The sequence below is a fragment of the Lonchura striata genome, chromosome 2, assembly GCF_050655825.1.
Source record: "Lonchura striata isolate lonStrDom1 chromosome 2, ASM5065582v1, whole genome shotgun sequence".
Lineage (NCBI taxonomy): Eukaryota > Metazoa > Chordata > Aves > Passeriformes > Estrildidae > Lonchura > Lonchura striata.
Genome location: NC_140704.1, coordinates 21,110,499 through 21,127,481, shown reverse-complemented (window position 1 = coordinate 21,127,481; position 16,983 = coordinate 21,110,499). Strand labels below are relative to the sequence as shown.

At 40.8% G+C, this 16,983-nt stretch overlaps 1 long non-coding RNA gene across 1 annotated transcript in view; it reads right to left on the bottom strand.

Annotated features, from left to right (window-relative positions):
- Positions 1-210: 210 nt before the first annotated feature.
- Positions 211-16,983, bottom strand: part of LOC146768140 (uncharacterized) — a 42,673-nt gene continuing 25,900 nt past the window's right edge. Inside the window, exons 2-4 of the long non-coding RNA XR_014951070.1 lie at positions 9,044-9,235; positions 7,121-7,291; positions 211-6,516 (exon numbers count right to left, since the gene is read on the bottom strand). This is a non-coding gene — a long non-coding RNA (uncharacterized LOC146768140). The remainder of the gene's footprint in view (positions 6,517-7,120; positions 7,292-9,043; positions 9,236-16,983) is intronic.

Below are 16,983 nucleotides of genomic sequence, written 5' to 3'. Positions count from 1 at the left end.
CTTGCTGAAAACCCTATCACTTTAAAAAGAAGGAGCCCTTTATTAAAATGACATTCCTACACCAGCAGAGCAATACAGGAAGCTGTGATCGGATCTGACAGTTGGTTTACTCTTAACATTTGATCACAAAATTTCCGTGCCATCTGTGGGAAGCCACACAGGCAAATGTGTCATCACATCTAATAATGAAAAGAAGAAACAGACAGAACGTGCTGTAGAAACAGACTGCTTTAATTAACCCTCGAACAATGCTTTGCAGAATTCGCAGAGGAAAAGTCCTGTGTGGACAGGTTGCAAAGGAGAATGTCACAAAACAGCAAAAGAGGGTTTTACCTCTGATACACCATAGATTTATTAAGAAAACCTTCTAAGTGAAGAATTAGGGGATTGCATGCCTTGCAGGGCTCTGAATTTAGTGAAGGCAGGCAGTGCTGGGAGCATTGGCTGCCATGCCCAGTGACAAGGACAGTGCCAGCTGTGCTCACAGACTCTCTGCCCAAGGCCACTGACTGCACTGACCACATGAGATGAGGGTGCAGGAGACTTGAGAAGTTTAATAGTTATGTTTAGGAGATAAAAAAGCTGTGCCTGACTTTTACTCTGAATGGGGATCTCCAGCGACAAAGAAAGGAATGGAAATAAATAGGTGCACAGCAGCATCTCCCAGTGCCAGGCAGGGGGAGGTATGGTGTGGGGAAAGTACTGGGAGATGAAATCCCAGGAGGATTCAAGCTCATGAAGCTGCTCTGAAGGACTGGCCTGTGCTGGTGGGTAGAATATAGGTGCACTTTAGGGAACAGGTTACTCCTGCACACCTTTTGACACTCCTATGTGGTTTATTTCTTAGCAAAGAAATGGTGTTATGCTGTTTATCCTGACTGCATGCCCTGCTTCCTGGCTATTCTGGGCTGAGGACCAAGGTGAGGGCTTGCCAAGCTGCTTCAAAGAGATGCAAATCTCTCGTTGTTGAGGACAGCCTGAGTACCAGGGCGTGGTTGCAGTGTGAGTTGTGCTAAATGCCACCCAACAACCAGGCAGGAGGGAAATCCCATACTGGCAGGCTGGGTGTTCATGCAGGTACAGAGGGGCCCACTTGGACAGTGTTTGGATGACTGGAGAAAACAATACAGTACATATATGAGGTCCCAGACTGTCCCTGAGCCTTCCCAGGTGCTTCCTCATTTACATCTAGTCTGAAGTTCTGCTGCACCAATGTCTGGAGGACAGAATATTGGGATACTATTACTTTCTTTATGCTTTTCAAGCACTTTATTTTTTTTTTCTCTGTTTTTTGGCAGGCTGGTCATCCTGCCCAGGTATGATCTGAAGAGAAGACACCCAGTGGTCCCTCACAGAGACTCCAGGCAGTGGCTTGTCAGAATTTGATCTCTGACAGGAAATAAAGTTTGCCTGGGTTTTTATTTGCAGTCCAGATCCATCTGCAACAGCATAGACAGGGTTGGTTTTGGGCACTTTTTGGAAGCACCCATGAGTTTTCTGCTCAATGCCAGCTTAGCACAGCCCTGCCAGTGACACCCAGGTGTGGCAGCTGGAGCTCGCAGTGTGCTGGGACCTTCCCCTCCCAGCAGCAGGATGGACAGGGCCCAGGCTGCCCTGACCAGGGGCAGGCAGACTTGGCTGGAGCTCAGCTCACACTGCAGCCCAGAGCCCATTGCTACCCAGCCCATGGGGCAATTCAGCACCTAAAGTAAAAAAGGTCTGTGGTGTGGCACAGAGCTTTGTGGAGAAAGGCAGGTGACTGCTCTTGGAGTCCTGGCAGGGGAAGAACTTTTCCCATTCTGTCCAGCCTGTACCACTGAGAATGACACTGCAACATGCACAGCTTATGAAAAAATTAGCACATTCATAGCATTTCTGTGTGACCAAGTGTGGCAGCAGTATACCTGTGTGCAAAATTGGAGTAATTTGCTATCCTTGAATGCCACCTATAGGTTAATGTTTTCTGAAATAATCCTGATAAAAACCATGGAAGATAGAGGTCAAAGTGTACTTTTGGATCAACATGACAAATTCTTGTAGTGCTTACTTTGATTTTTGTAAGGTCACTATTCGTCCTCAGGACAGCTGCATCCATTGCCTGATCACAGTTCCTCTCTATATGATTTTGCATCTCTAATCACTCATGGTCTTAATGGCTCATTTATGAAATTATCATTCAAAGGCTAATCTTTTGCAGGAACACAACCCTGTGGATTTATTCCTTATTGCACAAAACTCTTTAGTTACTGCACAATACTGACACACAGCATCCTTTGGAAAGAGGTCCCAGGGTACAAGCGAGTTTCAGATCATTAACAGAGAAGTCAGTCATTTAGAGCAGCTGGGAGTCTGGCCCTGCTTTCTGGTAAGAGGTTTTTGAGCAGCATGCATTTGACCCTTCACTTTACACTTTGTTCTTTCTATTTATTTATATTTTCCTCATTAGTACAGAAACTCACCATTTATTAACTCTGTAAAAAGAGGAGGTTCCTATGGGAACTGTTTTATTTGGGAAGTTTTTGATAACATAAATGAAACCATCTAGAGATGGTCAATTCATTTCGAAGAGGATTTATCCTGCCAGCTGCTGAACGTGACCTGTGCTGTGCTCATGGCCTTCCCCTATGTTCCACCTTTGGAGGAGGCACGCAGTACACTGCAGGACCTCTTTGCCTTACCCCAGCTCTGGCCCAGTGATTCAGCTACTGCAACTTAAGAACATATTTTGTGCAACTCCTAATACATGCCAGCTCATATTTGTAGCATATTTGGACAATGTTGCTATTTTAGCATTATGAGACAACCTAATGTAATTTCTATTACCATAACCTCCCTGAAATGCTTGGGAAAAGAGGGATACAGATTTGATTGGGTTTTCTATTTTTTTTTTTTTAAGCTTCTAAAAGATGTGGATGGCTCTTCACACCTGTATATATGGAATGTATGGGAGTATAATTTACTAAAGGACTTTTTTAAATTCACCTATAATATCTTCAAGACACAATGAGATCAGTGAGGAAGGTGTTTGACATGAGCAATTACATCTCTAGCTTTATATCAACTTAAATGCACTAATGGAAACATAATGCAGATTAAGAAATTCAGTTGATGTAGGAGGTTCTGGGATCTAAGATATCTTCTAAAAATGTCTCCAGAAGTACATGGTAATTCATTACAATACTAAACTTCACTAATATGTGTAACAGCATTAAAAACCAGCTTTCTCATGAAAATGTCAGTTTCTTATTTTCAAAAATTTAAAGTGAAGTGAATTACTTCGGTCCACCTTAGATAATTTCTTAGAAATAATCTAAAAATGAAAATGAATATGCAAACAGCCTGAGATCCCTTTGTTGTACAGTGTAATGACCTGGTAAATACATGAGCAAAGATGCATAATTCTGTTTCCTCTACCTTTGTTGCCAAAGTAAATTCTCAATGAATCACTGTGAATACATCCTTACTACATAGACTGATAGGTTCCTAAAACTCCTGTTGTCTTTAAATTTTCCTTAAAAGACATGAAAAAGTTTTTAATATTTTCACTTTGTGGATATCAGTGGTATAATAAAGTAACAAAGGCAGATGTATCCAGCTGAAATGAGAAAGGGTAAGTTCTCTTTAGATAGACTGACATTACTTGTATTATTAACATTGCATTTTTATTTCACAGCTTAAGGTATTTGCCTATCAGTTCCAAATGTCTTTTTCCTGTGCTATTATATACACCAAATGCCTTTGTTTGAATAGATGTTCGGGCTATTAAATTACTGCAGTATTTCATTTTTTATCACATGAGCTAAAAGTACTGTACAAGCATCTGCCCACATTATCAGGCTCAGCTGCACATTTGCTCTCATGGAGTCAGGAGAAGGCAGTATTTTCCTGATGACATTCCTAGAGCCATCTAATTGTTTTTCCTCTGTTAAGAGTCTCTCCCAGGAGGTGTAAACAACTTGCAGAGACGGGAGAAAAAAAAACACTCAAGGCATCTTCCAAGATGACAAAGCACAAAAAGTTAGGAGAGACATGACTTTTCCTTCTCTTTTACTTATTTCAGTGTTTGCAGTGTTCCTTAGTAAGTCCTCAGAAGCAATGAGTCAGGAAGTAAAATTCTTAAAATAATCTAGAAATGTTCAGAAGAAATGTATGTTTTGCAAAATCCTAGGCTGTGCCATCTCCAGCAATTTCTCTAATGACTGTTCTATTGGAGAAGAGAGCAATACTTTCTATCAGCCTCATCCTTGAAAGTATTCCTCCCCAAAATTCCCATCCTCAGCAACAGAGAGTTTGGGCAGGCCTTACCTCTCCTGTTCATGATGGTGTATTTCTCACCTGATGGGCTTTTTGAGGTGGCAATGCATTTATTTAGGGATGACTTCACTGAGGGGACCAGTGTAAGGCTGGTGAGCAGCAGTGGTCCCTGCTGTCACCAGATATCATCTCCTTCACAACTGAGCCTTCCCAGCAGGGGACAAGGAAGAGAACAAGGCGGTCTCATAGAGGGGCTTCCCTGCCAGGCCTGTAGCCTGGCCACATAACCCATTTTCAAATATATACATATAGAGAAGCTTCTCCTGAGCCAGGAACAAGCTTGGCTTTGTCACCTCTGTGAGATCATGGATGCAATTAGGACTCTGCCAGTGTGTGACCTGGTAAACTGGTTGTTGAGATAAGGTAACGCTCACTCATCCATTTCTGTCAACGAAGGCAAGTTTTGGCATGGCTAATGATAAAACTCTTCCCTTTGAACAAAACAGTGCATTTTTATGATTCTGGCGCTGGCTGTGATTCAGCTTTTCTGTATGTCAGTTGCCAGCAGCTTCCTCAGATGAATCAGTTTCTGTTCCCTAAACTGAGGCAGACAGATGTTAGCAAAATATCTGTGCAGTACTTAATTCCAGATACTATAAAGAGAACTTTCTTGGATTCACATTCTGTCTAGAGGACTGGTTGAGGCTATGCAAAAAAAAAAAAAAAAAAATTGCCTTGCAAACAAAAGGATCAGAAGACATCCCCTTGTTTCAGCTTGGACAGAAGTCTTTGGCACACTCATATAAACTATATTTCACATGTTCTTCAGTATCTGTGGGATTTCAATTTTTTTTCCTACATGATTCTGAAAATGTTAAGATTCCAAATGCTCTTTGCACAGAAAACTCTAGCATTGCCTTTTGGCCAGAAGGTGATCATAGAGCTTTTTGACTCACTTCTGGAACAAACAGTAAACAAAGCTTATTGAGCATTGAGCATCCGTCTATGTTGACGGAGTTTGCAAAAATCCCAGCAAGACTGGAGTCCTACCAAAATAAGACTGTGCCAAGCTAATGGAGTACATTGCAGAGGCCAGCATCTGCACATCCTCTTCCTCTTGCTGTCAGATTCAGAAAGCCTTGGTGCAAATTATTACATTTGGAAAAGTATCTTGGGTTTTCCACATGAACATACAGAAACCGATAGCTGGACCAAAGAAAGAAATATGCACTGATATTATTTTGATTAACCTTCCAGGGAGTCATTCATGAGAAAGCATATTTTTTTTCTGGAGAAACCTTGACAGCAGTATTAACTTTCACTCTACCTCAGAAGTTGTTCTTCACCATCATTAGCCTGAAATGGAAATATTCTGGAATGATTACCTGGTCTCCTAGATTTACTTCTAATGATGAAGACATCTTAAGCCCAAAAAAAGTGATGGCTTTTTTAGGAAAAGCATATACAGAAACATTTGCTGTATATCAAATGCATGTCCACTTATAACAATAAGCTAGAATGCATGGATTGTACTTTATCTGTCCTTAAAAAGAGTTCAGTGACTATTAAAGAAGCAATTATTCTTAAAATATCTTAAAGGACCAAAGGGCAAATAGATGGGTGATTCCAATCAGCATCGACAAGAAGCTCCTGTGGTGCAGCTGGTGTCTGCAGTGCAACCACCTCCAGCTGAACTGCTCGCTCCTGCAGGGTCAGTGGAGAGGAAGGCATGATGCCCAGAACACACTCATGGCATGACTCACCCAACCTCTTTTACAGTCAAAATTGGAGCATCAAAATTCAAGTACTGAAACAAGCTGCTGTGGGGAAGCAACTGAGACACCATCCCTGGAGGTATTTAAAAGATGTGGCACATAAGGACATGGCTTAGTGGTGAACTTGTCAGTGTTACGTTTATGGTTGGCCGAGATGATCTTAGAATTTTTTTCCATCCTCAGTGATTCTCTGATTCTAATCTGAATTTCTCTTGCTGCAACCTGGGAAGGTTTCCTTTCACTGCTCACCTCTGTGAGGAGTGTAACTTCCCTCTCTCTAACCCCTGGCAAGTAGCTGAGGACAACAATCACATCCCACTTCCACGTCTCTCCTCCAGCTGATTAAGCCCAGGTTTATGCAGTTGTGGGAGTGTCCCAGTCCACTCCTTGGCCAGCAATGCCTGCATCTCCCTGGAGCAAGGTGAGAAGCTCAGACTCAGGCAGTGATGGGTAGCAGGTTTAACAGCAGCACTTGTCAGCCATCCATCTGTAATTAAAGCCAAGCACATGGTGTCTGATGAGCAGGGCAGCCTCTCCTCCCACGCAGACTGCTCTGAGGGCACTGGGCACTGTGCTTAGATGCAGCTGGCTTAGCATCCCCGTTCAGACATTAGGCAGGTATCACCGATAATCTGAAAATTAACTTGCCATTGAACTGATATTTTGAAAATATCCAAAAGCTCATCTATCAGGAGAAGTTTCAAGGAGAAAAAGGCAAATGAGGTGTAATGGCAAAGCACTTTTTCTAGTGGGACTTGACTCAAAGCTTAGCTGTCATTGCCAGCAGTATGACTACATGCACAAGGTAGGTAGTTTCAAAAATAAAATTATTTCACCAGAACAGATAAGTGTTGTTTTTAAAATGGCAGATACCATTTTAGCATTCATATGAGAAATGTTATAAATAGGTAGTTTTGAATATAAAGCATCCAAGCTACAAGAGAAGACAGACCTTGCTTGATGCTGCTGCTGCTGGGTTTATCAGTGCTGTGGCTTTGCCCAGAAAGAATCAGCCTTATCAAGGTTCTCTGACCTCAAAGAAGAACAGAAATTTTGTTGAAGATGATATAAGAATTGTCCATGGGACCTACCTGCTCAGGATCTCTTTAAATCATGGTGGGTGATTCTCCTTTTTTTGTGTCCTTTACATCATGTTTTCCATGAAGGGCTGTGGGTGGTCTTTGGAGAAGACATGGAAGAGGAGAGACACACAAACAGGAACAGACTGGGATGTTGTTCTGCACCTGGGCCAGCGTTATTTCCTGGGATGGGACAGACAGATCCGGGCTTTTCTCAGCAGCTCAGAAGAGTATAGGTAGAACTGTTTCTATACCTTTGTGCTTTTACTTTGTCTAAAAAATTTTCTATTTGATGTGTTCTGTTTTTAGCATTACATATTCCTCCCTTCCCTGTAAAGAATTTTATCTCAAATCCTTGGTCCATTTGGAACATGTCACAGGAGTAGTCTCTGGTTGCTTCCATGCTAAAGAATCCACTGACTGACCTGTACATGAAACCATCCTATATACTTAGCAAAAATATATGAAAATTTATACAGTATAAAAACAATCACAGGAAAGTTGGCATATACTGGGCATCTCCTGAGGGATTTTACTTTACCAAGCAACTTTATTTTTTTTTATCCATTTGAGTACTGCAAGAAAGTTGAGTGCCAGGGATAAAATTAAATGAAAGAAGGCAGTAGCTTAGCACCCTGGGACATGAAGGACAAGAGGTGTTGCACATGGGAAAACACGTGATGAGAGATTCATGGTGTACTGGAGCTTTGCAAAGCTTACCTGGCACAGCCAAGAAAATTCAAATGAGAGGGAATGGGCAACATGGAGTCAGTGGCGTGAATCACAAGGGTGTAATGACTCACGAACCAAGTTCATATTAACCAATTGGATGGACTGAATGGGAACAAAGCAAATCTCAGGGAGGCCAGATTCAATGACAGCACAATGTGAACTCATGATTTGTAATTTTAATAATGCAAAATTCAGTAAATAAAATGTTAAAATAAGCAACTTTAATAATTCATTGCAACATTTACTATTTTAGGACTGTTATTTTATAGCATATTTGATTCAATTGTTCAGTGTCATTGTATGTCCTTTCCTTGTAGCCATGTCATAACTTAAACAAAACAGTGTTTCATTATGGTCAGATAATTGTAAGGTGTTTCTGGGTTTTTCAATAGAGAAGAATCCCATCTGTCACACTAGAACATCATCTTTGAACTATACTCTTGCTCACCAAGGTTTTATATCACCTCAGGTGGCATATATTTCTAATCCTTGTCCTAAAGCAGTAAGTTTATGTAGGTTTGGATACCATTTAGGATTTCAATAGTTTGTGTCTTCAAAGCACTGTGTAAATATTAACCAAAGTACACATACGGTAAATTCACCCAACAATACTTGTGTTAACTGCAGGAGTTAGAGCCAGAGGCTGAATCAAAATTTAGAGGTTATGCTGTGATTATCATTGCTATATCTGTAAAAGCACTTGTAGATTCTTTTGGTAGACCTGACATTTTTGCATACAAAATATATATAAGCTACAGCAAAAGCTATCTTTTTTTTTAAATAGCTGTCTGTGTTTGATGCTGCACAATAGCTGATGCAGACATAAGAACAGGTAAAGTCTTAATGGTGGGCAAATTGCAGGGCTCCCTGCAGGCTTGTTAGCTTAGCACTCCTCACAAGCAAAATCATGGGAAAGACTGAGCATGACATAAATATTATTATCAAAGACTGCTTTAAGTACAATGTAAGATGCAAATATTAGGAACGCTGATAACACTTTAATGAAAACAATAGCATCCTGTTTAAATGTAAATTTAAATGTTATCATTTAACACTGAAATATTGCTAGCATTTTTGACAAGTTTAGTTAATAAAAAGTGAAAGCTGACGTAATACGTCACCCTGATTCTTAAGATTTCTAAAGCCTTCTGAGTTTACATTCTGTTGGAGAACTTTCCCACAAAATTTCTATAAACAACATACCGTTTTGCATTCCTTTATGGGGGTGGAGAAACTTGATGTACTAGTGGTTTGTCCAGTGTCTTTGTAGAGGTGGCCCGTTCACTCTCCAATCCAATGTCACCTTTTGGAAAGTATAAAAGTTGGAGTTGGAGAAATAAACCTTCTTCTTTACCTTGCAAATAGCAGGTGGCTCGCATCATGCTTTCACGTGTCCTATAGTGACAATAATACACTTAGATTTCTGAAGGTTCTATCCCTTGATACAGTATGACATTCTGATTAAAAGCATTTAACTGAACCACTGAAGCACAAACTAAAGAAGATTTAAAATTGTTTATTCAGTGGATCTCAGAAAGAAATCATAGGTGGGGTCTCTTTCGGGCAGAAATGTGTTAATTCTCTTTACTGAGGAGCAGAAGCCATCAGATTACACGTACAAACCAAGACCAAGGCTTAGGAGAAGACTAGCTAAGTCAGTTTCTCATTAGCAAAGAAAGCATCTCATGAAGGCCCCTACTTTTTTAGTAACATATTCACATCTGCTCTCTTGCTTTTCTTACTATGGCGTTTTCCCATCTGACCTATTCAGGTTTCACAGTGTTTGGAGCAAAGTCTTCCTGTAGCCAGTACCAGGCTTTCTGTCAAGTTGGCTTTGGTTTAGGTCTTCAGTGATATATTCAGATAAACAAAATTCCACCCATTACTTTTACCTAAACAGGGGAGAATACCAACCTCCCTGATGCTCCTGAGGACCTCTATGAAGAGAAACACTAGTCACAGAGATTTGGGTGAAAACAAACCTCTGTGTATTACTTCTGCCTGGGGTAGCTTCCAGCAATAAAGGACAACAGTAGAACAGTACACCTTGCACTGCGCAGCAAGAGTCTGCAAACTCTGTGTGAAAACAGATTTTGGTATTGCTGTCTGTATAAAATTGCAGAACCAGGCTTTGTGCACATCTGAGTAGACTGATCTCCAGAGCCCTGACAATGGGTTAATAGCCTCTCAGCAAGTGCACAGACTGAGATGACAGATATAATGGACACAGAGAATTAAAATGTAATTAACATTACACCCATGATATATGTTTACATTAACTGCCAATCTGATTGTTTCATTATATAACCAATGAGAAAAGTTGAGGGAGCCTGAGCATAGAGATACTTTTATATGGACACCAGTAGGCATGAAAAGTAAATTACAAAAGCAATGGTGATCATGCAATGCTCTCTGAGCCTGTGGCACAGAAGCAAGAGGCTTGCAATTTATCATGCAGTTAAGAAGGCAGCAGGAGATCTACAATTCCTATTGTGAAGCTACAGAATTGTACTGTAGTCAGCAATTTAGTCTGGACCATTTTATTAAAATATCTTTTAGTGCTTTGCAACATAACTTCTGTTTGAGACAATAAGCTTGAATTTAAAGTGAGAAGAGTCTCCAGGCTGCTGTGGAGACCTCTGCAAGCTCAAGAGGACAGATTGCTATTTACACTCCAGCAGCTCCTCGCTGTAAGTAATCACATAATATGCTTTCTTCTCCTGTAGAGGCTGATGAATATATATAAATATATATATATATATATGACAAGTCCAAGATGCATGTTTCTGCCATTTTTAAAGTTTGACTTCTTACTGTGGCAATAACTTGTTTTCTGTTTAACACTGGCAAGTAAAAAATTGCTAGAACATGGGCATCTTTCCCAGTCTCTTTAAACATACTGCCTTTATAGGAGGCATGAGGCTTTAGCTGCTCCCACTACAAACAGCATAAGGAGCTCACTCTGTCTTTCCTTGTATCAAACTGGTTATGGCTTTCATTTGACAAGATTGCATATATGCAAACCTCAGAAAATGCAAATTGGTTTAGCTTGATCTGACATTTGTAACACGCCTCTATCTTGCTGGTTTGGAGTGTAGGGGCAAAGGATCACACAAAAGGATACAACAGTTCAAAACTCATGTAAGTGTCATGGGGTCCTTATTTGAAACAGTCCTAGAGAAACGAAAAGGTCCCTAATCAGCTGCTACCAACTATTTGAAGATATCTTAGTGTTTCAATGAAGATAGAATTAATACATTGTAGTCTAGATCTGTAACTTCTTAGGCATAAAATACCACTCCAGTGATATTTGTTACCAATTTAACATCGAGATGGGTCTCAGAAGAGGTCATCCAGCCCTTTTGTCATTCTCAGTTATAATGGGTTTTTACAGTAGTTTTGAGATGCAGTCCAGTAATGCAGCACAATGTAAGAACACGAGACTAGTGTTACTAAGGCAGACCATGGGTTTGTTGATCACTGCAACCTCTTCCTGTCTGTGGTCAACAGTGGAGGAATAGTAATGCAAGTTAAACACTTTTATTTCCCCCAAGTCCAGTCCCTGACTCCAAAAAAACTGTGTAGTTCAGAGACTTTCTGAACAAGAGCTGTTGCATTTTCATTGAATGGATACTATGGGTTCTTTCCAATTAATTTTATCTACTCATATTTTTAAAGCTATTCAAATTCTTAGTATTCCCAGCATCCAGACTCAAGGGGCCACACAGACTACCTTCATAGAATGCAAAAACCATCACCTTCATTTATTTTGAACTTTCTGTCTGCTGTTAAAATTAGATATCCCTTAGATCTTTTAACTGGATGTATCAGAGCCTCCATTCATACCCCATTAACCCTTTCTGAGCTGCTCCTTATTTTATAGATCTCACGTGCCTGGAAACTGTTATATTTTAAAGCATTTAGATCTTCTTTGAAATAAACTTAGCTTGTAAACAGAAAACATTGTAAGCTTTAGCCTTCTAACAGGCTAGGAGGAAAACATAATTTTTAGACATCAAAATAAAATGTGCGTTGGCCATAAAACACCTCAGCAGTTTTTTCTCACTCCAAGACAAAACTTTTATTCCAAAAGACCATATCCTAAGGATACAACACTGTTCTTTGTCCAAATTGTTTTCTGCAGCCATATGCAAACAGGCCAGTCATCTGTCCTGTACACCAAGTCCAGAGTATAAATGGTCTACACAGATCCATATGTATTATGATAATAAGGAATTGCAAAACATGCTTTTCATGTTGAGGCAATTCTTTAGAGGTTTCTCTGAGTCCATGCTTGCACAAATCAGTTGTGTTTGCTGGGATGGTGGAATAACTACCACATTTCACACAGCAGCAAGTAGTATGGGAACTTCCAAAAGCAAACAAGTCTTAAATCACAAATCTTCTGTTCATACTGACTCAGAACTATCTTCCATTTCCATAATTTACAAAGAAAGGACAATTAGGAAGTTTCTAAGCCTGCTTACTTATTTTCAGCCTGCTTCAAAATTATTGCTGTCTTTTCAAACCTGTCTCCTTTGAGTAGCACAGGACTGTGATGTACAAGAACTAAATATAAGTTGAGAACAAATCAGTACAGCAATGAGTGCCATAGCTCAGGAGTTTCTCTCCAAACTATCTGCAATGCCTTCAACCACCAATCCTTGCTTCTTCCCTGACCCCAGCAATATCAGAGATGGATTTTTTGTTCAGCTCCCAATAGCCAGGAGGTGGAGTCATGAGGTTTCAGCATGGCCCAGCCTAGCTCATAGCCCATGGGCCTCTCCAGATGATCAGTCTATTAGAGATCTCTCTTCTGAAAATAAAAAATGTAAAAACAGATAGTTTTTAATGGATCAGAGATGAAAAAAAAAAACCCTGAGCCATCACATGCTTCTGAATTTGCTGCACAGACATATTTTGTGTGATTAGCAGAAGCCCGTACTTCTTAGGGGAAAATATTGTTGGGTAAATGGTTCAGAGAAAAGAAAACAATTTGAAATTGTCTGCAGCCAGCCTTGCTCAGACAATATGGATCAGAATTTCAATTCTCTGTAAACAAGCAGCCCATCTCCGAGTGTGTCAGCAGTTTTAATGTCATGTCATCCAATCAACACAGGTTGTGTTCTGGGAATCAGAAAAAAATACTTTTGCATCCATGAGAGAGAAGATGTTTTGTCCCATTTTACTAATTCCTTCTACTAAATTGTACCTCACTTAGTGTCTTGCTGATGATAAAGACCAGCATTCACTTTCTGGCAGCGTTGAATTCCTCTTTCAACAACATTATGAGTTCACACATGCTTCCAGACTGCTGTACAGAAAGAAGTAGCAAATCACTCTACAGAGAGTGACATTTCTTCTGTGATGCAATCTGAGTGTACCAGTGCTGAACACACTTTTTAAGGTGAACTGTCTATTTGAAATCACAATTTGCTGGAAAATTCTGAGTTAGTTCTTCAGCTGCTGAAGTCTATCAAAGATCTGTTTAATTCAATGGAGACATGCTAATTTGAACTAAAGAGCTGACCCTCTGTGCCTATCCATATTAAATTATTATTCTATTAGACAGATCACAGATAATTATAATCCTGCATGCTTCTGTTTATTGGCACCATGTCTCTGGGAACACTCTCTTGAAGGAATTTAGCTTGTCATCTGCCATTCATTTCAATTACAGAAACATAAACACAGACTACCAAACCAAAAAAAAAAATAAAAATAATAATAATAAAAAAAATCCCAACCCAGAAATAAAAGACATACAGCCTTTCAGAGAAATTATAGGCTGGTCTAATATTTCAGCTCATTGTAAAAATGTTGCCTACTAAGCTGGAGAGATTTGAATGACTCCTTAACAGGCAATTCATAATCTTTGTGATGCATCATCAGTCTGCCCCATCTCATTCAGTTCTGGACCAGGACTGATCCCAGGACTTTCAGACCATAGTTTACTCTTATTTTAATTTTTCAAGAACAAATGTCTCCTGCCTGACTGTGTATCACTGCCTTGGAGCAGTGGAGAGCCACAGACCTGTTCCCTGCCACCCACTGCCCTTGGCACAGAGCCCTGCCACTGTGGCACAGGGGGCCCATCGCATCCCAGAGATGCTGCCCCACTGCTGGGACGGTGCTGCTGCCTACCGGCTGCCTTGTGCCATATTCTGCTCTGAGACAGAGAATAACAGAGGGAAAGTTACCTTGTGTCTTCATGTTCTCATGAAAAGCAGAAAGGAAACTTTGTAATCCATATGATCCCTCCTTTCTGTTTGCCTTCCCCGCCCCTCCCCTGGTCTGTTCATTTCACTGGTAAAAGACTGTGAACCTGATTTAACAGATGAACCTAAACCCTCTCCAAGCTGTAGTTAATTATTGTTTGTCTTAGTAAATCAGACTTTCATTTCATCCTCAATCACTAAACAGAAAGTTTGTAAGTACACTGCACATCTCATGATGTTTGGTAGGAGAGGTACTGTAAACACCTTGTATGCTATTTATACAAACAAATTTAACCACACCAGATTTTAACCAAAAGGCAGATCATTCCCTCTGCGGTACCTCAGCCAGCTCACAAATCACAGTATTGCCATAGATCTGGGATAAAATAACCCCCTGCAACTGCACAGGCCAGGCCAGCTGTGGGTACTGGAGCAGAGGCAGCTGAATTCGAGTCTGCAGGGGCTCTTGGGGCTGGGAAGAGCAGCCATGTGCTGGGCTGCCTGTGAGCAGCACACCCAGAAGTTGAGAGAAATGTTTATTCCCCTCTTTCTGGAACTTGTGAGGCCAAATCTGGTGTGCTGTGTCTAGATTTGGGTTCCCCAGTACAGTAAAAACATTATCTATGGGAGATTGCACAGGAGGGACATCAAGATTAAAGGGTGGGAGCACAAATCATGACTATAAAGACGTAAAGAAAGTAAAGAATTGGATTTGTTCAGTTTGAAGATAGTCAGGCTGAGGGAAGATCTTACTGTCTTTTTCAACCAACTAATGGGAGAATATGGAGCCTGAATCTTTCCAGTGATGAGTTGTAAAATGGATGCAACTTGCAACAAGAGAAATTTGACATGTGGAAAAGTATCTTAACAGAGAAATTAAACAAATTCTGGAACAAGAAAACCCAACAAGCTTCTGGAATTTCTGCTCTTGAAGATGCTCAAAATGCAACTGGGCAGTCAAGCAACCAGGTTGGGGTTTGAAGTTAATCCGGCTCTGAGCCAGGAGCTGGAGGGGACCTCGAGGGTCCCCTCCAAAACAAAATAAACTGTTCTGTGATGTTGTAGTGGGAGAGACAGATGTTTTGGGGGGATGTAAGGTGATGCAATTCCTTAGGAGACCAATGGATTCTATCAGGTCTAGATGCTACTTCTGAATCTGCCCCACACATCCTGTGTGACCAAGGGCCCTGAGGCAGCTTAGGCATCACGTCTCCTGGGGAACCTGGAGACAACAGGAACAGCAACACATTCTGAGCAATTACCCACTGCCAACAGCAAGGCAGTTAGCCTTGGGTAGGATCGTGCCATCGTCTTTCCCAGCTGAAAACTAAGCACACACAGAGTGAGACAGATTAACTCTATTAGAGGGCTACAGGTTCCATAGCCATGGAGGCCATCAGGCAATAAAGGAAAACATCTCCAAACAACACAAACTAACATCCAGTACTGGGGAAACCCATCATTTTGTCTGCCAGCTTATCTGGAATGGAAATCAGTTATCAGGAATCGCAGTTAAGTGGGGAATGTGAAAACATGATTTTAAATGTTTGGTAAGTACTTTTCAAGGCAATATTAACATTAATAATTCCTGCTGGTATTTGGACCTCCGTTGTCACCCACTCACTTTGGCATCATATCATACATAAAAACTTTTGCCATTTGAGCTAGTTAGTAACATTCTCCAGTATTGCCACTAGCATTTAACTTTCAATTTATCATCATTTAGCATCTGCAGGCCATTTCTTTGTACATTTATTTAAACTTTTTCTTCCACATATTCAGAATCATTTACAGGCTATGAAGGCCCAATTTTTGCTAGACAGCCCTCTCTATTAATTTGAACTGTAGTACCATCTCTGGGTACTAGGATCTGGGAGCTCTTTCTCATTTAAAAGTAGGAGCCACCCACCACCACCCTCTGGATGTGTGGAAACTGCTGCTGAAACCAGCAGGCCTGTGCACATGGGAGGGATCAGAAGCATTTATTCTTACTGTGGTCATCCTCTGGTATAAAATCATGGCTTGGTGCATGTGTACAGCACGCCAAAGTGCCACATAAAAATATCCTAATGAGCTGACACTTTATCTCAGTGATCCATCAGGATATTTATCTAACCTTTATTTCTCACCTTAACAATAGGTTATACAGTGCCTCCTTGCAATCCTGAAAGAGGTATCTCCAGATGCTAATTACCTTGATCTTGGCAAGAAAAACTGCTGGCAGGTAGTTCAGCAGGGTCAGACTGACCTCAAACACACCTGAGGTGCCTTGGCATGAGAGGTGTCTTTAGGGGATCACTGGCCAATATAAGGAACATGATGAAGCAGCTATATGAAATGCAAAAGTAATAATATTCCCAATAAGCACCTGGCTTTTTATTGTTACAACATTTTGAGTTTATTTTCTTGTGAGAACTCTAATTTAACTCTAGGTGAGGAATGGCCATCTCCCTACATACCTAGCATTAAGAATTAAAATGAACACCAGTCAATATCCAGAAGTTTTTAAAGAGCACCAGATTTCATATTTTGCTGATATTTTACCATTATCTTTACTACAAAAAAAAAAAATGCAGAAAATAAGAAATATGACTGGTCTGTCTTTATTACATGTTTAATCTTGATAAGTAAATAAATGCATTTTCAATGCATTTTCAATTTTCAGTGTCCTTCAGCTGGGGACAACATGCTTGACCATGGGGCACATGCCTTTTGCAGCAGTGGGGTTCAGGAGGTGCTGTCTTGCACAGAGACATGGCCCCAAGCTTGTGTCTATGTGTGGTGCTTTTCCCCAGGGCTGGGAGGTGTGAAGGAGGAGATGGCCACCAAGGCCCCTTTGTGCCTGCTGTCCTCTAGAGGTGCCTCAGGGGTGGTGGAGCAGCCCCCAGGGCTCAGTGCCTTGCTGGGACAGTACAGAGACCAGCC